The 21,480-nt window shown below is 45.8% G+C and overlaps 1 protein-coding gene across 24 annotated transcripts in view; it reads right to left on the reverse strand.

Moving 5' to 3' along the window:
* Nucleotides 1-21,480, reverse strand: part of SYTL2 (synaptotagmin like 2) — a 146,153-nt gene that overhangs the window by 103,957 nt on the left and 20,716 nt on the right. For 20 of the 24 annotated variants that reach the window (XR_002335561.1, XR_002335562.1, XM_021062599.1 and 17 more), the window contains exons 1-2: nt 13,289-13,501; nt 11,638-11,719 (exon numbers count right to left, since the gene is read on the reverse strand). The gene's annotated coding sequence lies outside the window, so the exon portion shown is untranslated. Of the gene's footprint in view, nt 1-11,637; nt 11,720-13,288; nt 13,502-13,612; nt 13,727-14,048; nt 14,251-21,480 lie in introns of those variants that run through there. The other 4 variants (XM_021062588.1, XM_021062589.1, XM_021062597.1 and 1 more) reach the window with 4 other exon arrangements.

Here is a 21,480-nt window from a genome sequence, read left to right on the forward strand (position 1 = left end):
GCCCTAAAACAAAAAATCTTAGAAGAAAACATAGGGCAAAAGCTTCATGACATTGACTTGGTGATGATTTCTTAACAATGATATCAAAGGTGCAGGAAACAACAAAAAATTAATTGAAATTCATGAAAACTGCTAAAATTTCATGCATCAAAATACTCTCAACAGAGTAAAAAGGTAACCCAAAGAATGGAAGAATATATTTGAAAATCATAAACATCTGATAAGGGGTTAATATCCCCATACTTTGAGAATTCATAAAACTCAACAGAAAAAAAAAAATTACAAACTGGACATTGGATTTGATGGTTCTCCAAAGAAGATACATTAAACGGCCAATTAAGCACATGAAAAGGTACATTAGTGATCCCTGGGGAAATGCAAATCAAAACCAAGAGATACTTCCTAAGATCCATTAGGCTGGCTACTATCAAAAAAAAAAAACCCCCAAAACAACAAATGTTGGTAAGGATACGGAGAAACTGGAACCCTTATGCATAGCCGGTGGAAGTGCAAAATGGTATAGTAGAAAATAGCATGGGAGTTTTGCAAAAAATTAAAAATAGAATTACCATATGATCCAGCAAGTCCACTTCCGGGTATACACCCAAAAGAATTGAAAGCAGGGCCTCGAACAGATATTTATACACCTATGTTCATAGCAGCACTTTTTGCAACAGCTAAAACAGGGAAGCAATCCAAGCGTCCACTGATGGACGAATGGTTAAGCAAAATGTGCTGTTTCTGAGCCTTGGAAGGGAAGGAGGGAGTTCCTGCTGTGGCTCAGAGGGTTGTGAACCCAATTAATATCCGTGAGGATGTGGGTTCAACCCCTGGCCTCTCTCAGTGCATTAAGGACTCAGCATTGCAGTGAGCTGTGGTGTAGGTCACAGGTGTGGCTTGGATCCAGTGTGGCTGTGGCTGTGGTGTAGGCCAGCAGCTGCAGCTCCGGTTCAACCCCTACCCTGGGAACTTCATGTGCCAGAGATGCGGGCCTAAAAAGCAAAAAAAAAAAAAAAAAAAAAAAAAGGGCGGTGGGGGGGTGGGGAGGAAATTCTGACATAGGCTGTAATATGTCTTTGAGGAGGACATTAGGCTAAGTGAAATAAGCCAGTCGCAAAAAGAAAATTACTGCTTGCTTCCACTTAACGTGAGGTACTTGGAGTAATCAAATCAGGGAGACAAGAGAGTAGATAGAACAAAAGTAGTGGCCAAAGGCTAGGAGTAGGGCGGAATGGAGAAATAGTGTTTAATGGGTACAGAATTTGTTTTATAAGATGAGAAGCATTATGGGGAGAGAGGATGGTGTTGGCTGCACAACACTGTGCATGTGTTTGAAGCCATTGTACATTCAGAAAAGGTGAAAACAAGAGATGCTATGTGTATTTTGCCACAATAAAAAAGTTGGGAGAAAATGTTTCCCATTCCCTTTATAGTATCTAAAGAGAGGTTAAGTGGCTGCTCTTTGGAATCTACATTTACGTTTCAGAATGACCACTTACAGGGGACCCTGGGCAAGTTAAGAAATACCACAAATGCAGAGCCAGTCCTTTTTTTTTTTTTTTTTTTTCTTTAAGCTATGACTTCAGAGTTATTAACACTTCAGAAAGTTCTTGGTCCTTCTATCAGAGAAGAGCCTGATTCTTAAGATTCTGTAGGCATGAAATACACATGGTGCTCTGCAGGAAGAAGCTGAAGCCTTTTTGATTGCTGAAAATAAAATCTCCTTGAGGAACTGCGATTGGAAAAGGCTTTGATTTTTCGTAACATGTCAGGTCTGTCAAAGCCTTAAAAATATTAGTTATCAAACAAGGCTCTTAGAAGAACTAGGAGCAATACTGGCCTGGGAGCCAGCCATTGTCATTATTCCTCTAAATCAGGAGTTGAGCTCCTTGGGACATCTTCCCTGCCTGAAAACAAGGGGCGTGCAGGGCATCCAACATACTGAGTTTCTGTTGTGTCGGACACCAGCTAGATTTTTAACATGCACTGTCACCTTTCATCCTCACAAAGGTCCCCAGAGGATCTTTAAGCTGTACAATGTGGATAAGGAAAATGAAACTTAAGCGACGTGAAGTATTTGTCCAGAGTCACACAACTATTAAGTGGCAACCCTGGAATTCAAGCCTAGGTCTGACTCCTAAGTCAGTACTTTTTTTTTCCGCTCCCCTCCCTCCCATTGCACTGCCCGAACACAATGGCATGACTTCATAGAATAATAACCATTATGTCAGCTCTTCTAAAGTGGCTGAATCTTACCTGGGCCTCAGTAAATGCTAAGTTTCGAGAAGTTGTGTCTTCAGGTGCTGAGCTGGAAGTTTCAGAGAAGAGTTCCCTGGTGATGCTGGCTTCTAAGCATGTTCTGTGCTTGTGTATTGCCCTTCGTCGGCAGCCAGGGGGGGGGGGAGCCGGGAGACAGCATGCAGTGGCTTGATGTGGGAACTCAGTTCCAAGACCCAGGGATTGAACCTGGGTTGCAGCTGTGAAAGCACTAAATCCTAACCACTGGACCACCAGGGAACTCCCCAGGCCCAGGCTTTTGATGGTTCATTGGGAGGGCTCACAGGATGGCATACAATCATACTCATAGCCATGATTTATTAAATGAAAGGATACAGAGCAAAATCGGCAAGAAAAAAGGGTAGATGGGGTGCAGTCTGGGGAAAACCAAGAACGAGCTTCCAAGAGGCCTATCTCAGCTGAGCAACGCACTCAACAAGTTGTAACCACATGTGTGAAATATTAACAAGCAGGGAAGCTCATTAGAGATTTGGCGCCCAGAGTTTTTACTGGGGACTGGTCATGCAGATACCCCCTGCCTAGCATATACCCAGATTTCAGACTCCCAGAAGGAAAGCAGGTGCTCAGCATAAACTGCATGGTTTGCACAGAGAGGCGAGGTACAGTGAGCTACTGGTATGTTTAGAGTGGTGGGAACCCTTCTGAAATCCAAGTTCCCAGATGCCAATGAAGGACCAACCTTGCAAGGAGGCGTTTCTAAGGACAAGCAGTCTCGGGCTTGCTGTGTTAATTCTCTTCTGCATATACGAAACAAACAACAACAAAAACGAAGCATATGGAAGTTCCCAGGCCAGGGATTGAATCCAAGTCACAGCTGCACCACAGCTGCACCAGCTGAGGCAATGCCAGATCCTTCAACCCACCATGTTCAGCTGGGGATCAAAGCCATGCCTCTACAGCAACCCGAGCCACTGCGGTGGGATTCTTAACCCACTGCCCCACAGCAGGAACTCCTAAAATTCTTTTTTAAAAAAAAAAAAAAAAAAAAAAAAGACTGGAATGTAACTCAGTGCTTCAAAATGTATTCATTCGGCATGTTTGTACCCTGTCAGTCTGCTGGGCTCCAGGCATTAAGGAAGTAACAGTAAGTCCCCGCCCTCTAAGAAACATCAGACCACTAGGGAAGATAAGCTAAGTACACGCAGAGCACCAACACGAGGCGCTATGCCATGACAACCATAAAAGAGATATAAGCCAAAGGCTAAACCAGTTGGAGAAGGAAGACGAAACTTCCTGCTGTGATGAACCCGGAAGACATGGGTAAGAGTTACCATGGAGTTGCAGTTTTTAGGACAGGGAAGATTTGAATTAAGTGATGGGGCAGGGAAGAGCTTAAGAAGGGGAATGAAAGTACCATTCCAAGCCCAGGCAGGAAGCCACATGAATGATGATGCACAGAGGCTGCTACAAGGAAAGGGGAATGTGGCTGGTCTGCAGGACTGGGTCATAGTGGGGAGAGATAAGAGTCAAAAATACAGGTCTCAAATGTCAAATTAAAGAGACTGTGTTTTTAGGGCCGCACACTCAGCATATGGAAGTTCCCAGGCTAGGGGTCTAATGGGAGCTGTAGCTGCCGGCTTACACCACAGCCACAGCAACGCTGGATCTGAGCTGCATCTGTGACCTACACCACAGCTCATGGCAACACCGGATCCTTAACCCACTGAGCAAGGCCAGGGATGGAACCCACATCCTCCTGGATCCTAGTCAGATTCATTTCAACTGCACCACAATGGGAACTCCCTGGTTGGTTTGTTTGTTTACTTTTTTAAACAGGTTATTTTAGCCGGAATGAAGGAGAGGAGACAGTAGAGTCAAAAGGACCAGAGCTTTGCAGCAGACCTCACCAAAGCAAAGAGGGCTGGAAGGTGCAGAAGAGGTGAAGGGTGTCTTTGGGGTACCACACTGAGAAGGAAGCTGTGACGTCAGTGCTCCTCAGGAAATGCAGGAATAAACAAGACTCAAAGTCCTTAAATCAAGTTAAACAGCAGGAATGCCTAAAAGGACAGCATTTAAAGGTAAAAACTAACAGCAGGGCAGAAACTTCAGTGGATGTGTCTACAACTCCGATGGACATGAGGAGGAAGGAAGGAGGTGATGGCGAGAACTGCGAATGTGGACGAAATCAGCTTAGAGGCTCAGCTGCAGCAGTGGAGAAGCCAAACACTACACATGGTAGGTCCACCGCTGTCCATCTCTTCTGCTTCAAGCAAACATAACTAGGCTCTTAAGCTCAGGAGACAGCACCAGTAACACAAGCACACACACTACTGCGAAGCACTCTGTGGCCAGAACGCCCCAGTTCAAATCCTAACTCCACCATGTTTCAGCCTTACGATCTGAGACAAGTTACTTAACCTCTATGCCTCGGATTTCTCATCTATAAAAATGGGCTTAATAATAGTACCCATCTCATAAAGTTGTGGTGAGGACTCAGTGAATTAATCCATGTAAAGAGCTTAATGCAAAGTCTGGCACATCAGTGTTCAATACTTGTTAGCCGTTATTAGCATCATTTTATTTGAGTCTCATTTGATGATGCCATAAGATAAAACCAGGCAATCACTATCATCGCGGATTACTAATAAGAAACTGAGGCTCAGAGAGGAAGTACTTGGCCAACTTTCCCACAGTACAGAATACAAGCTAAGATTTTAAAAAGTCCAGTCTCCTTAATGAGATGTGCAAAGCTCTCCATGCTCAGCCCTCTCTCTACCTCTCTGGCCTCAGTGCCTGCCAGCCTTGCCTTGAATATAAAACTGTGCCTGCCACACTATTTCCTGCCCCTCTCTCTGATCTCTATTCATTCCTCAAGTCTTCTCCCAGGTGTCACTTCTTCCCCTGCCCTCTCACACCCCCATGCATGTACTAATTATAGATGTCTTGCTTCCCCCATTGGACTCTGAGCCTAAAAAATTTCTGGCACATAGTGAAAACTCAGTGAGTATGTGTTGAATGAACTAACGCTTATCTAAGCCTGATATTCTTCCACCCAGAGCATGCTGCCCCTTTACCAACAACGTTCACTGCTTAATAATAGTTTTAAAAGAGTACCAACAAAACTTCACCAAAGATCAACCAACGACACAGTACTTAAATATCAAACCAAGAACACAAGCACTGACCGTTCCCACCCACAGCTCATCTGTCTTGATGCCTTTGGTCTCAAAGGATACCTCCATCTATCTATCAAAGGATTCCTCCTCGGTTTGATTAACCCAGTGAGAAGGATCTGGGGCTTCTCACAAGAAGAAAGACAGGTTCAAAGTTCTTGTTTTCCAAAAGCCCAAGGTGAGGTGCCTCCAGGAGTTTGAAGGGTACATCTTGTTCCCTGAGCCGCAGCTGTCAGCCCAAGACCTGCCTCTGGTTCCTGCCAACTCAAAGGGCGACCTTGGGCAGAGGCCACCCGAGAAGGGAAAAAGCGAGCACATCCGCTCCATCCCTAGTTCCTCACACTCCAAGCAAACACCTGTGCTCTGTTCCACCAACATCTGTTCCCGGAAGATTCTGACAGGTGGAGCGACATCTCCTCCACACCCTTGGCTCCAGGCCACCACCCCGTTCACATGGAGAAGCAGGCAATCCTCTCCATCTCCAGGTACCTCCAGTAACCAAGGCTGATCTCCCCAGGGCTCTTCCCCAAGGAACCTCTGGGTGTATGTAGGTTTCCCCTCTGGTCTGGATAAAGCAACAACACTTGGGGAAACATAAACACAGACCTAGAAACATACAAACACACACTTGTGTCTGACGCTGATGGCTTGGGGAAAAGGGCCGCTTGGTTTCTTGCAATTTGCCCACAGATGAGAGTTTTGTGCCCGCCCCCGCACCACCACCACCACCACTCCTCCCCCACCCAGGAAACTCAGAGACGACTAACCACAGCAGTGTCTGCTGAGCACAAGCAATTCTGCAAAGCCCCAGCCAAACTCAGCAAGGACTGGGTGTCAACAATTCCCTGAATTTCAATTCTGGAGCTATGGAAAGGGGTCTTGAACATTTTTTTATGCTTTAATCATTCTGCCAAAAGCACACATTTTGGGTCCTTACAGAAAAGTAAACACACCCAGCTCCATGGCAGGGCGTATGAATCCTTGTGGGATCATTTATTTCCAATGTGGTCTAGTTCATCGATCAGTATATGGAGTCACCATTTTCCAACACATATGTTCCTTCCTACAGATATCTCGAATAGCAGCTCACCTCCACAAGTACCTTTTCCAAAAAGCTTTAAAATATCTTATCTATACTCACAAGTCCAATCAACCTCGAAGCTACCTTCCATAGTTTGGTCACTGCTCCTGTCCTAAAGCCTAGTTATTTCGCAAATAGTATTGAGACACTTCCCTTAGTTTCTGCTGTCTCCAAAATAAAAGGCAAGTTTTTCACCTGGGCATCAGCCCACCACATTAAATAGATAATCATTAAATCTATGACCTCATTTGACTCTCTGCACAACTTTGTGAGGCACGTCCAATCATCCCCATTTTGCAGACACACTGAGGAAAGGATATGCTACAGTGACGGCTGCAGAACTGGGGGACAGCTAAGGTCTCAGGATGCCACCCCTCAACCTGTCCCAAGGTGGCAGACCTAGAATCACCCTAGAACTCCTATAAAGAAACAAAGAATTAAACTGAAAACCCAGGCCCTTTACTTCTAAAACTCAAATGGGATTAGTCTAAAACCAACACTGGTGAAGATTCTGCGCTAAAGACTCTAACACACCCCACTGCCGTCTTCCTCTCAGTGCAGATGGCTGACAGAGGGGAGAGAGTGGTGGAGGCCTGGATCTGACTGAGCGCCTTGGCTTGGCCTCGGATCCAGCCCATGCCCTCAGCCTCAGAGCCCTGTGTTTTAATCAACTGACTCAGCCAGTGGCAAGAGAGCCCGGGCGCCTGTGGCCATGAGTAATGGTGGCACAAAACACATCTGTCTAATCAGAAGCCAGTGGTGTCAGTTACACCAGGAGTTACAGTAAAACAATGCTTTGCAAGGGAAAAAAGAATGTCTGTTCAGCCAGAAGTTAAGCAATGCCTTTCTCCAACTCACAATGCAAATCTGTGCAATTGTTTACTAGGCCTTATACCCCCTTCTCAAGTATTTCTTGGTGCATTTATAGAGAGAAGACATAGCTAGGAATAATAAACCAAATCTGTTTCTACCAGTGGCTGCAAAATGTCTAGAAAGCATGACACTAGGAAATGCTTTTATGGTGGCCTTTAATCTCCAGGTGTTTTTGCGAGTGGTAACTAAAGGTCACTGCAACCACCTGAGGATCATTGCACCACATTTGAGCAAAGACCATTTTAGAAGATTGATTCATTGAGTCTTCATGTGTTCAATTATCAAGTCATTAAAAATACTAAGTTCTCAGTGAGTACCAGGCAATTGGACGCAGAATTAAACCAGAGATTCTAAGCCCTTAGGGGCTCAATCTTTTGCCACATGGGTCTCTTCATCTCCATGGTATTCCACCCACACCTGGTGCTCTCTCCTCTCCCCCACCTCTTGGCCCCTATTGCTGTGAACCACTCAAGGGTGTGCTTCTCCCACATTCTATAAAAGCCCTAGCACAGGGCCATAGAGCCAGTGGGCGCTAAGGAAAATACTGTATTTAGTGATTTCAGAAGGGAGTACTTAATGCACACATATTCACATAAATAACCTGCTTTCAGTATTCCTCTGTCAACCAACCTCCCCAAAAGGAGCCCCAAAGCAGTTCTCCTTCCTAAAGCTGCGGTTCTAGATTCAGAGTAACAACCAGATGAGCAGAGACAACTCTCCCCTCAATGACCCGTGGATCATGTGTTCTGCATGAGGGCAGTCAGCTGGGGAGACCCTCAGAACATCACGAGGGGGCACCAAAAACAACAGAGACGGGGGAACATTTTTGGACACCTGATTCATCCGGATGCAGTAATTCCCAAACTTCTAGCTGGGCGAATGTGAATGGAAACGAACCCACAATCACAGATTTTTAAGACTGGAAAGTACTTCATCCAGTCCAACTCCCTCATTTTATAGATTTAAAACAAAAAAGGCTCAGGGAGAAGCTAAGACCAAACCCAGGTCTCAGAGTTCTCTGTGAGGCAGGAGAAAAAGCCAAGCCACCTGTCTCCTCCCCTGTCTCCCAGCGCGGCAGGAGCTGGGGGCGGGCCTGGGAGGAGCCCGTGCAGCACTGCTGGCTGCTGCCCCCAGGTACCCACCTTTCCAGCTGCTCTCAGCTTCCTCCCAGCACAGCACACCTCTGCCTCTGCCTTGATTCAGGCAACTAGAGACAGCCCTCAGGAGCTCTGGGACTCCCTGCGCAAATGAAGAGCTCCTTTGAATGGCAAGTCTGTTTTTATTCCGCGAAATGGGGCTATTTTCTGTTTTCTTCTGTTTAGGATTGTGGTGAAGATGGTGAGGTGCTAGCCACTGAGGAATCCTGTATTCTTTGAAGACAACTTAGGACAGGGTTCAATACAGCATTTGCAACATAATTAAATCCTGCTAATGTTAAGCCCCAGAGTTCAATTCCAGCTTTTTATAAAGACGGACAATGCTTTTGCTCTTTCTACATTTATTTTTTATTTTTAAATTTTTTATGTATTTATTTATTTATTTTTGGTCTTTTTTGTCTTTTCTATGGCCGCACCCGCAGCATATGGAGATTCCCAGGCTAGGGAACAAATCGGAGCTGTAGCTGCCAGCCTATGCCACAGCAATGTGGGATCCGAGCTGCGTCTACAACCTACACCACAGCTCATGGCAATGCCAGATCCTTAACTCACTCAGCAAGGCCAGGGATCGAACCCAAAATCTCACGGTTCCCGGTCAGATTCGTTAACCACTGAGCCACGACTCGACCTCCCACATTTAATTTTTTTTAATTGCCTACACATGAACATGCCATTCAAGAATCAAACAATAACACCTAACACTTGGTGCTCCTAGTCACTCAGGCAAGGAAAAATCAAGTAGATGTCCTTATTCCCAATCTGTGGAAAGGAAATGCAGTTCAGAGAAGCTACCCAAGCCACACGAGTAATAAAATGCAAAGGCTGGAGCAATGATCTTATCTGAGGCTCTCTCCTCCTCACTGTGCAATTTAGCTTTCGAATTTTCTGCTGACATTTTGCACATCAACAACACTGGGGGAAAAAAAAAAAGCTACCTTTTTTGTTACATCAGAGACATTTAAGATACTTGCATCACTTAACAAGGAGCACAGCTCCACCCGATAACATCAACAGCAGCCCCACTGCCCACACTTTCTTCTGTCAGAAACTAAATGAGACAGGGGAAGTACAGGGGGTGAACACTGGGGCTCACAGACAGGATTAACCTTTATGATGTTTTTAATTATTTATAGTTTACTCTCTACATTCTTTAAAAAACAACCTGAGATGGCTCTTAGCTCTGACAGTTACACAATCAAAAAGTACAGTCTATATTCATTTGTTCATAAAAAAAAAGAGAGAAACCAGCTATCATGAAAAAAAAATAAAACATTATGTAAAAAAATGCTATAATAAAAAATAAACTTTATATATATACATATATATATATAAAAAGATTTGGAAGGCTATATCCCAAGTTTTGCATTAGTTATTCTGAGCATAGATATTATTATTATTATTATTATTATTATTATTATTATTATGCCAGTCTGTATTTTATCTTTTTCTACAGCGAATATGTCTAGTTCGGGTGATAAGAAAACAAACAATAGGAGTTCCCATCGTGGCTCAGCAGAAACGAATCCTACTAGGAACCATGAGGTTGCAGGTTCGATCCCTGGCCTCACTCAGTGGGTTAAGGATCCAGTGGTGCCCTGAGCTGTGGTGTAGGTCGCAAATGTGGCTCAATCTGGCGCTGCTGTGGCTCTGGCATAGGCTGGCAGCAACAGCTCTGATTAGACCCTTAGCCTGGGAACCTCCACATACCACGGGTGTGGCCCTCAAAAGACAAAAAGAAAATAAACAGGGGGTGGGGGGATGTGCTTGGGCTGTGGGATGGAAATCCTGTGAAATCAGATTGTTATGATCATTATACAACTAAAAAAAAAAAAAAAAAGAAAGAAAATAAACAATAACGATCTCACTTATATGTGGAATCTAAAAAAACAAAACTCCTAGAAACAGAGTAGAACGATGGTTGCCAGAGGCTGGGGAGTGGGGGAAATGGGGAGATGTGGGTCTAAGAGTGTAGTTAAAAGATGAACACATTCCGAGGATCTAACACGCAGCATTATAACCACAGTTAACAATACTGCAGTACATACTCAAAGTTGCTAAGACAGTAAATCTTAAACCTCCTCACTACCGAAAATACAGTAGCAATATATACACATATAAAATCATCACGTGTACACCTTAGACTTACGCAATGCTACATGTTAATTTTATCTTAATATGTCGGGGGGGAGGGGAAACAAACAATAATGATTGTTTTTATTTCCTAAATACATTCTTCATTCTAAAACATGGGAAAAGGGGTTCTCACCACAGGAGGTTGGGACACTCTCTTGTTGTGAATCACATGAATAGAAAATGCAAACAACACTCTAAGCCCCCAGACCAGAACCTTTGCCCTGCTTCGCTATTTGGGAACACTCAGCCCCCAAGAATATAAAGCAATATGCCAGAATACTAATTTTGGGGGGAAGACTATATATAAATATTTATTTTAAAAAATTGATGGACATATAAAATCAAATGAAAAAAAACCTGCAAAAATCCTTTAAAAAAATTTGCAAGCTTGCTGGGGCCAGTGTGAACTATACCATCACCCCCAGGGGCACTGGTCAGGCTTATTTGCTACTGGAGACCCTTTATGGAGAAGTCTGGGAAGTCCTAAGGCAAATAGCACCCTCTTAGTGTCTCCTCTTTTGAGACAGCTTAAATGTCATTAATACTATGTCACTCTCCCTTGTTATTTTTTTTTAAAGTCAAATTTGTCTTCATCTATTATCTTTAAAACTCCTTTATAAAACAGGTGCCAGCTAATATATTACCAGGGAAATATGTAAGCGCACGGGGGCCTCCTTGCCTGGGGGACAAATGTCTGGCCTGGCATCCTGGGTTTGGAGGATGGTGGGGTTCAGGCTGCCCCCCGGGGGGGGGCCCCCGCCTCATATTTCTGCAGGAGAGCAGATCACTGCACAAGGTGCTAATTCATTCATTCCACAAATGCTTATTAAGCGAAGCCTGAGAAAGGCCTCTGCGGGGACAGTGGGATCATTCACAAGCCAACGGTCAGGTCTAACGGATCAGCTGCGGACAATCAATCTTTCACTAGCCCTCAAGCCACCTCTAGGATAAAGCAAACAGGGCCCCTGCCCCACCCACTCACCAGCAGCTGGGTGGGATCAGGCAGGCGTTCTGGAACAGGAGGCTAAGGCATCGCTGATCTCCAGCAAAACAACCTGAAACGCCTGCAAAGCAAATGACATAACACGTCTCAAATGCTTTGAGTGGTGTCTGACACCTCATGAGAACTCAGTCATTTTTGCTGTTACTAGTCCAACCTGCCTTACTCAAGGCACACCAAAGAAGTGAAGAGAACACACGTTTTTAGCATCAGAGAGACGATCTGAATCTCAGCTGTGCTACCTACCACCTCCATGACTAAGGGAGGCAATCTTTCTGAGCCTCAGATTCTCCTTTGTTAAACAGGGTAGATGACAGTAAGACCAGCCCTCGTGTGCTTTTGTTAGAATAAAGGACATGTCACATGCAGAGAAGAGTGTCTGCCTCCCCCAAATCAATACTGCTCCTGCCCTGCCCCCTACCCCATGCTCTGGATGGGCCCTGGAATCTGACTGCACCTGGATACCCCATTAAGGGCCCGAAGAACTCCAGGGCTGAGGCAAAGTGGGGGGATAGAATTGCCAGAGACCTTCCACCGAAACCCAGCAAAGTCCTCTGCTTCTTGAACCATCCTTCTCCATTTAGCTGCTCCATCCAACGGACAGCTGGCTGCCTAGCTGGGAATGGCTGCCAGGAAGGGGACAGGAAGCTGGACAGCAGTGTGAATCCATCCCACCTTCCAGTGTGTCTGTGTCCAAAGCCTCACCGGGCTTCCTCCGCACATCGCTGCCGGCTGGAGGCGGACAGTGTGATTCATGGCCTGTTCTTATCTGGGCTTCCATCTCAACCCAGAGCCCAGAGCCTCAGTCACAAACCAGCACTAAACGAAAATGAGAACTTTTCATTCAGACAGGAAGTGGAGCCCCTCAAAGTCAAAGGGGACGTATGAAGGGAGGAGGGGGGAAGGGGAAGAGGGAGGATGGGTGCTGAGAGAGAGGCCCACTTCCTACACGCTGGGAGAGCCTCACGTCTGCTGATGAAGCAGTTGGTTTTCCACGCTGCAAGATGATAAAGCCCATTTCTATGACTTGTAACCCATCGCGGGACAAGGTCTGCGTGTAGGAAGAGAATTCCAAAACAAATCTGCTTATTTTCCAAGAAGAAATCATCAGCCTCCAGCCCCTACCTGTAGATGGGTCCTAACGCCCTACCTTACTTCACCTGAGCAATCTAGGGGCAGTTACGCTGCAAGTCAGGCAGCCAGGCGCACGCCCAGGGTCAGTCCTCAGAAGCCCCAGGAAAGGGGACACAGAACCCCAGCCCACCCGAGCACCTCGGCTTCCTGGAGACTCGGCCCCCCCGGGCAGCGGAGGTGGCTCTTCAGGGAGAGAGAAACCGAGAAAGGGAGCTTGCCCGGGTGCCCAAGAAAGTTACGTTTTAGAACGCAGAAGACCAAAAAGCATCATTCAACAGCAACTCCCTCCTTGAAGAGAGGAGGAAGCACAGTCCCAGAAATGGAAACAAAGTTGCCCGAGGTAACACAGCGAGGGGGCAGATTAGTTGAGGCTGGATCCGGGCGCGCTGCTGTGAGTCGCAGCCGGGCAGGGAGCGCGTCTCGCCGCCTCCCGCGTCCTCTTGGCCGCAGACTCCGGCCGGGTGGTGCAAACCCCGCAACCCCGGGCGCGAAGCATTACCTTCCTCGGGACTGGGCGCTGCGAGCCTCCTCTCCCCGGCGGGGTGCTGGCGGCTCTGGGCGGCTCGCTAGCGCGGCGCTCCAGGTGCCGCGGGCCGCTGTCAGCGATGGGCGGCGCGTGCAGGCTCCCCCACGGGCTGCGGGCGGGCGCGCTGGGGCCGCTCGGATCTGCGGGCCAATGGCTCTGCGCCCGCAGCCCGCCCGGCCCCGCGCCCCGCCCCGGCCCGGCCCCCGCGCCCGTGGGCTCCAGCCCCCTCCCCGCCGCCTCCTGTTTCTTCTTCCCCCTGGACGCCCCGTCTTGGCCTCCCTCTCAAGCGTACCTCACCTCGAAACAACTTTTTCACTGTGAGGATTAAAAACGCAGCCCTTATTTTTTGGCCACTGTGCTTTAAGGGTCCTCGGAGCCCGAGAGCGCGGAGCTCGGGAGCCCCGCCCCTCAGAGAGCCCGGTCCGCCCAGGCTCCCAGGAAAGGGGCGCGGAGTGGTACGCAGCACAGGGACCAGGGCCAGATGCTCTCACCGCTCCGGGGCCTCAGTTTCCTCGAGAGTAAAAGAAATAAAAATACTTCACAGCCGTTGAAAGGATTAAATGAGCTGATTTAAAACTAATACAATAATACTGGGACAAACGGTGAGAGCAATGCGTATGGCCTGAGCCACCTAATGGATGTGCGCTGGGACACTGCTGGAAGGTGCTGGCTGGGGGGGAGGCAGGCACACCTATAAATGCAATATTGTATCATGGCCAGTTTAAAAAGTTACCCATGATGGAGCTAGCCCAGGCAAACTTCCGAAATTTGTTGTGAACTTGAAGGCCTTCTGCGTCCTCCTCTTCTCCCCAATGTACTGTTGAACATGCAGCTGAGGGTAGTCCAGGTCTGCCTAGGATGGTTCCAAAGATCTTCCTTCTCCCAAACTTCCAAATGCTGATCCCCGACGGCCTCATTCAGCGCTGAGTGCAGGACTGCCAACAAGAAACTTTGCATTAGGTTAATGTGCACATTTTGGCTTTGACCCAAGCTTTGAGAGCCTAGTGTGTCCCAGTGCTGGGTGAGACTCCAGATGCAAAAGAGGATTAAGCCCTTGCCTTGCCTTTGAAGAGACAAATTTGCCAACAATTTCAATTCAGGGTAATAACTGTTATAATAGGTGTGCAAAGGGTTATAGAGTCACATCCACTGGGCAGAGGAGGGCAATAAAAGCTTAAATACAGATATGACCAAGGTAAGTCTTGAGGGAGCGCTGTAACTTAGGTCCAATGGAAGCAGCAGAGGACAGTGAGTGCAGAGAGGCAGGCCAAGACATAGAGATGCCTACAGGGTGTGTGACAGGGAGGCAGAGATGAAGCTAAGGAGGAGGGAGTTCCCGTGATGGCTCAGTGGTTAACGAATCTGACTAGGAACCATGAGGTTGCGGGTTTGATCCCTGGCCTTGCGCAGTGGGTTCAGGATCCGGTGTTGCCGTGAGCTGTGGTGGAGGTGGCAGACAGCAGCTTGGATCCTGCATTGCTGTGGCCCTGGCGTAGGCTGGCAGCTACAGCTCCGATTCGACTCCTAGCCTGGGAACCTCCACATGCCGAGGGAGCAGCCCAAGAAATGGCAAAAAAAAAAAAAAAAAAAATGAAGCTAAGGAGGAAGGCAGCCAGATGCAGGAGGAGTAGCAGTGCCTGCCTTGCTGAGAGAGTGGGCTGTGGTCATCCTGTCAGTGATGATTGCTGGGGAAAGATTTTAAGCAGAGGAGTGGCATGACCTCATTTGCTTTTGGTACCTCGATTTCGGTGTCAGTTGCACCTGCCTTGTTTATCACCTTCCTGCCCCTCTCCCGCCTGGAGGAAAGCCAGCATTGGGTCTTGCCCCCCTGTGGTTGCCTTGCATTACCTGGTACAGGTAACCAGAAGCAACCAGATGCTGGCTACACCCAGCGCCACTCCTTCCCAGGTAACAAACAGCAACTCCCAACCACTCGGGAGGGTGTAAGGATTCTCAGTTCAGGCTCTGGGGTAGGAAAGAGGGGAAACTTTGAGGGAGGGTCTTGCCAAGGACCCTCAACTCATCTAAAGAGTATCACTGAGGTGAAAAGCTAGAGCTCTAACGTCAAATGACCAAGATTCAATTACTGGCCCCACCATTTTCTAAGAGGACCTGAGCCCAGTTTCCTAACCTCTCTCTGTACCTCAGTTTATTCATCTGTTAAAGACATGATAATAATGCTCGAAGGCCACTGGGAAGGTTAAAATGAGAAAGTGCATGTGTTTAGCAGAATGCCTTGCACATAGAGTACTGAATAAGCCTTAGTTAACACCATCAGAGCAAGTCAAAGGTGGCCGATTCCTCTTAACCTATGGACTGTCACTCTTCAAAATGGTTTGCATATAAGTGACACTAAAATTTCACAGAATTCTCTATTGATATCAAAGAGAAAGAGAAGGGGGTAGGGATCATGCAGTGCAGTGGTTACATGTGCAGGTACTGACTCCACTGGGCTCCACCACTAAACCGGCCAGGTGACTTTGTTGGGGTTTGGGGGGTTTGGGGTTTGTTTGTTTTTTGCCTTTTTAGGGTCGTACCCATGAATATGGAGGTTCCCAGGCTAGGGATAGAATCATGGCTGTAGCCACTGCCCTAGGCCACAGCCACAGCAACGGGGGATCTGAGCCGCATCTGCAACCTACACCACAGCCCACAGCAACGCCAGATCCTTAGCCCACTGAGTGAGGCCAGGGATCGAACTTGCATCCTCATGGATGCTAGTCAGATTCGTTTCCACTGAGCCATGATGGGAATTCTCAGCCAGGTGACTTTGGACAAGTCACATAACCTCTTTCAGTCTCTGCTCCTCTTCCGAAAAAATAGAAATGGTAATATTACCTGTCCCGTGTAAGGGAGATGCTGTAACATGAATAGCACATTGCCTGGCCCAAGGTAAGCTCTCCGTAAATGTGAGCTAATCATGTGACAATGGTTAGAAGAGAGGTCTTGTACTTTGGGAAAAGAGAAAAGTAACAGTAATGCGTTGGAAGGGGAAGCGTAATCCCCTCCGCCCAAAAAACTACACCTAAACATAGACGTTGGTGCTGGATCTGTGAAAACTGACTGGGACAGGAGCAGAAGTGAGCTTAGAAACCTATGGGTGGAGCGTGGGCCTGGGTATTTTCCAGCTGGGTGTGGATTATTTAAATTTGGCACCTCTGTTTGAACAAAGATAAAATTCTTGCAATTCTATGGAACTGAAATTAAATGGAGTATTGTTTGCAGAACTGTATACCCTGAGCTGGCCCCCTGGGATGGTGCGATACCAAAGGCTCATGCTTTCAAATGGGAATCTGGGATTTTACCCCAACACCACCCAGCCGCAACTTTGCCAAGGTCTTTAGTTTTCTCAGGCCAGTTAGTAAGTAACTCTTTATTTGTGAGCTGGTTAGGTGTGATCCCTGCAGGCTTGGAACATCCTCAGCTCTGTTTCTGATCCAAGGCATCAGGACCAGGGGCAAATGTCACCAGATTCTGCCCTCCTGGGTCGAATGAGTCAGTCAATCCTTTAAACGTCTCCAACCCCCCGAAGGGCTTATTCTTTAAGCCCTTCCTTGGCATTGATTTCATTGTGTCTTTGTGGTTAGTTATCCCAGGATATGGTACTCCCCACCAACTTGAAAGCTCACCCAATTCAGGGACCCGTTTTTTTCTCTTTGTGTTTCTTCTCACGACCTCCCCCCTGCCCCTATTCCCATCTCTACCCCAAATGACTGTACATCATAAGCATTCAATTAATGCTTGTTAAGTTGCATCCCATGGTAGACACATTACAGAAAGCAGCACCGTTGCCACCATGGAAAGTAAAACAAAACAAGACAAAACAGAAAACAAAACTTTCTAGCAAAGATATGAGTTTGTCTTTAAGCTATGTGGATTTATAACTTCTTACCCACCCAAAATTGAAGAAATGGTGAAATGCTGTATAATTACATCTAGTGGGGTTATGTGGGTAGATGACGTGCAGCAGGAGGTATCAAATGTACACCATTTAGAACATAATTCAGTCTTAGTACTGGGTGGCCGCAGCAGGAATTTGGTTTTCTAAGTAATTTCCAATGACTGAATATCTCTTTAACTTTGGGAAGTACAAAATTTTGGCCTTGAATCAAATTGTATTAGCAATCTCTCCACAGTCTTGAATAATGTCATGCATTTCTACGGGGCTTTGTACTTTTCAAAGCCCTTTCACTTTGATTATCTTGTCTGAGCTTCACCTCAACTCTAAGATGTAGGAAGGGCAGCTATTAGCATCTGCATTTTACAGATGAAGATAGTAGGGGCTTGAGAGGATCAGGTCCTAAGCCTAGAAAAATGGCAAACTAGTGACACCACCAAGGTCGAAACCCAAGGATCTATATACCAGAGAGACCTCTGATATTCATGAACATTTGGGCATCAGTATTTATTTATTTACTGGCCACAACAGCAGCATGTGGAAATTCCCTGGCCAGGGACTGAATCTCTGCTGCAAATGCAACCTGCACCACAGCTGCAGCAACACCAGGTCCTCAGGCCACCACACCACGAGGGAACATCTAGCATCACTATTTCTAACCTTTATGAGCAGGGACCTTATGCAGTCATGTCTTAACTTATGTTCATGTGTATATATTTTCAGAGTTCCTTCATAAGAAGTAAAGGAAAAGCTTTGTGGTGATCACCTCCCTCAGAGGCATATGTGTAATAATCATAATTTATTACTTCAGTGCCTGTCATCTGTATCAATATGCATTCCGACATTAATTATCCTTTTAAGAAATCTCTTTTAGTAAAAATTTTCTAACTTTTTTTTTTTTTTTTTTTGCTTTTCAGGGCCACAACTGAGGCACACGGAGGTTCCCAGGCTTGGGGTCGAAGCGGAGCTGCAGCTGCCGGCCTACACCACAGCCACAGCAACTCGGGATCCAAGCCACACCTGCGACCTACACCACAGCTCACGACAATGCCAGATCCTTAACCCACTGAGCAAGGCCAGGGGTCAACCCGCATCCTCGTGGATACTAGTCGGATTCATTTCCATGGCACCACAACAGGAACTCCCAAATTTTCCTAATGTTTCTTTAAACATTAAACATTTAAACATTCTTTAAACATTTCTTTAAATAACAAACGCTACTTCAAGAAACAGAAGACCTTCGATTATATGAGATACTTAGAATAGTCAAATGTGAAAAGACAAAGCAGAATAGTGTTTTCCAGGGACGAGGGGGAGGGGCAATAGCAAGTTATTGGATACAGAGTTTCACTGTAGGATGTTGAAAAAGTTCTGGAGATGGATGATGGTGGCAGTTGTAGAACGGTGTGAATGCACTTAACGTCACAGAACTGTACAGTTAAAAATGGTTAAGGAGTTCCTGCTGTGGCTCAGTGGTAACAAACCCGACTAGGATCCAGGAGGATGTGGGTTCGATCCCTGGCCTTGCTCATGGGTTAAGGATCCGGTGTTGCCCTGAGTGGTGGCGTAGCTCACAGACGAGGCTCAGATCCCTTGTTGCTGTGGCTGTGGTGTACGCCGGCAGCGGTAGCTCTGATTAGACCCCTAGCCTGGGAACTTCCATACGCCGTGGGTGCGGCCCTAAAAAGAAAAAAGATTAAAACAGTATATTTTATGTTATCTATATTTTACCACAATAAAAAAGTAGAAAATCATCTTGTTTTATTAATATGAGTTTCCTTCTCGTAGAAGAAGCTAGTTATAGTGTAACTCAGGACCTTTTTTGCTTATTTTGTGGGTTTGATTTTTTTAATTCACCTTAGCTAAGAGCCCCTTTATACTAGCTGAGGAAGAGAAGAGAGCAACCTGCAAGGAGGCCTACCTACTAACCTTTTTTTTTTTTTTTAAATCTAAGATGAGGTTGAGGTTTGTGAGATAAAGTAAGATCCTAGTGGGTCTATTATAGCTTCTATTAATCGAGTGCTTTCTACCTGCCAGTGTTGACTAAATGTTTTTACCTATTATTTCATGTCATCATCTGAGCAGCTGTCAATGGTAACAGCTGAGAAACTGAGTTCTAGGAAGGATGAGTCACTTGCCCAGGGCTGCACAGCCAAACATCTTCTCAGAAGGCTATGAGAGCGCTGAGGCTGACTCCCTAGGACATAGTGGTATCTTCTTTCAGGCAGCTCTGGGTTATATGGTTGGACTAAAGCACAGTCATATCCTCAAGGTGTCCTTGGGAGGCTGCTTCCTCTGTGCCGTGATTTCTGTCACCTTCTCTTTACAGAATCACCATGTCCTGTCTGGCTAGACCTACGCGGTCCAAGATGGCAGCCACTGGCCGCGTGTGGCTGTTGAGCCCTAGATATGAGGCTGGTCTGGAGTGAGAGGTACTCTAAGCACATCTCAAAAAAAAAAAAAAAAAGTGAAATATCTCATCAGTAATTTTTGTATTGACTAGATGGTGCAAAGATAGTATTTTGGACATACTGAATTAAATAAAACACTATCAAAGTTAACGTCACTGTTTCTTTTTACCTTTCTTACTATAACTACTAGAAAATTTTACATTACATATGTCTCTCTTATTCTATTTCTACTGGACAAGGCTGCTCCAGATTACCTAGGGCACTTCCTCTACCTCAGTTTTCCCCTGGGAGAAGGGGAGTAACCTTGGTGACCTGATGGTTCAAGAGGAATTCCTCCCTTCACCTTCCTTCCACCACTGCGTCATGTCCAGAGAGCCTTCTGCCTTATTATGTACAAAACAGGAGAGACATATCAAAAGAGCTCACCTTCGTGTTCATTACTCTGCTTTTGATTTCAAAGCATCGTCATGACAAAATGTTGTCATGACTACTGACTGGGGGTTTTAGCCTCTATTTCTTTTCAAGTACAGAGGGATCCTGATTAATCATGCATTTCAAGAATGGAATGTCTGATTAAAATGAAACATAATCCTGTTCCATCCCTTGTTTATTCAGTTGCTCATTCATTCCTTCATGTATTCATTTCATGTTATAAATATTTATTGAGTGACCATTATGTACATGGTATATCACTATGAAGAATTCAAAGATGAACCAGGTCAGTGACTGCTGCTGATTCTCTTTCAAAAACATATTAGTTAATTTCCTTGCTTTTTATACTGAACATCACAAGCAGCATGACATAATTAAAAAAAAAAAAGCCCTAGACCAGGAGTCACAAGGCTCAGAATAATAGCCCCGGTTTTATCAGTTATATGAAATAAGCAGGTCTCTTCAAATCCAAATCTCAGGTTTTTCATTTGTAAACTTGGAAAGGATAAAAATATCTATTTTGTCTATTGTGGAAATAAGATAACATAAACAGTAATCTTCAAATTACTATTTCTTCCTTTTATTTATTTATTTTTTGTCTTTTTGCCTTTTCTAGGGCCACTCCCACGGCATATGAAGGTTCCCAGGCCAGGGGTCCAATCGGAGCCATAGCTGCTGGCCTACGCCAGAGCCACAGCAACACAGGATCCAAGCCGCGTCTGCAACCTTAACCCCACTGAGCAAGGACAGGGATCAAACCCGCAACCTCATGGTTCCTAGTAGCATTCGTTAACCACTGTGCCACGACCGGAACTCCTATTTCTTCCTTTTTAAAAGACATTGCATTAGAAGCCAGGTAACTTAGCTTCCTTTTGGGACCCTACTAACAACATACTGAGTGGCTTTAACCTCTCAGTGTTCTTATCTCTAAAATTAAGAGGTTAGGCCAAACCTTGAAAGAGATTCCAAGATCTCTTCCAGAGCAAAATCCCAGGTTTTAAGAGTTTAGGATTTTAAAATAATCATTCTCTATAGATCAACATTTGTTTATCAGAGTCCTAATTATCACATCAATTCTCTAGTCATAGGTCTTATAGGATTTAAACGTATGAAACTTACTTGGGATTTAAAAGTAGAAGCTCCCCTGGAAATTGTACTTACATGTTTGCAGAAAAGTCTCTGCATCAGCTTTTTTTAAACAGTTTTGTCCTCTGCATTTTTTTTTTAAAGTCAAATGGAAGAGGAAAAAAAGTAAAGAAATTGAAAACAACTGTTTTGATTACCTACTGGTGTGCAGCAAAGCACTCCAAGATAGAGTGGTTAAACAACGATTAATCACTTCTAACGACTCTGGGTTGGGTGGTTCTGCGGCTGCTCACTCACTAAGTGGGGTGTCTTAAGTGGCTGCATTCAGCCTGAAGCTC

Source organism: Sus scrofa, chromosome 9, assembly GCF_000003025.6.
Source record: "Sus scrofa isolate TJ Tabasco breed Duroc chromosome 9, Sscrofa11.1, whole genome shotgun sequence".
NCBI lineage: Eukaryota > Metazoa > Chordata > Mammalia > Artiodactyla > Suidae > Sus > Sus scrofa.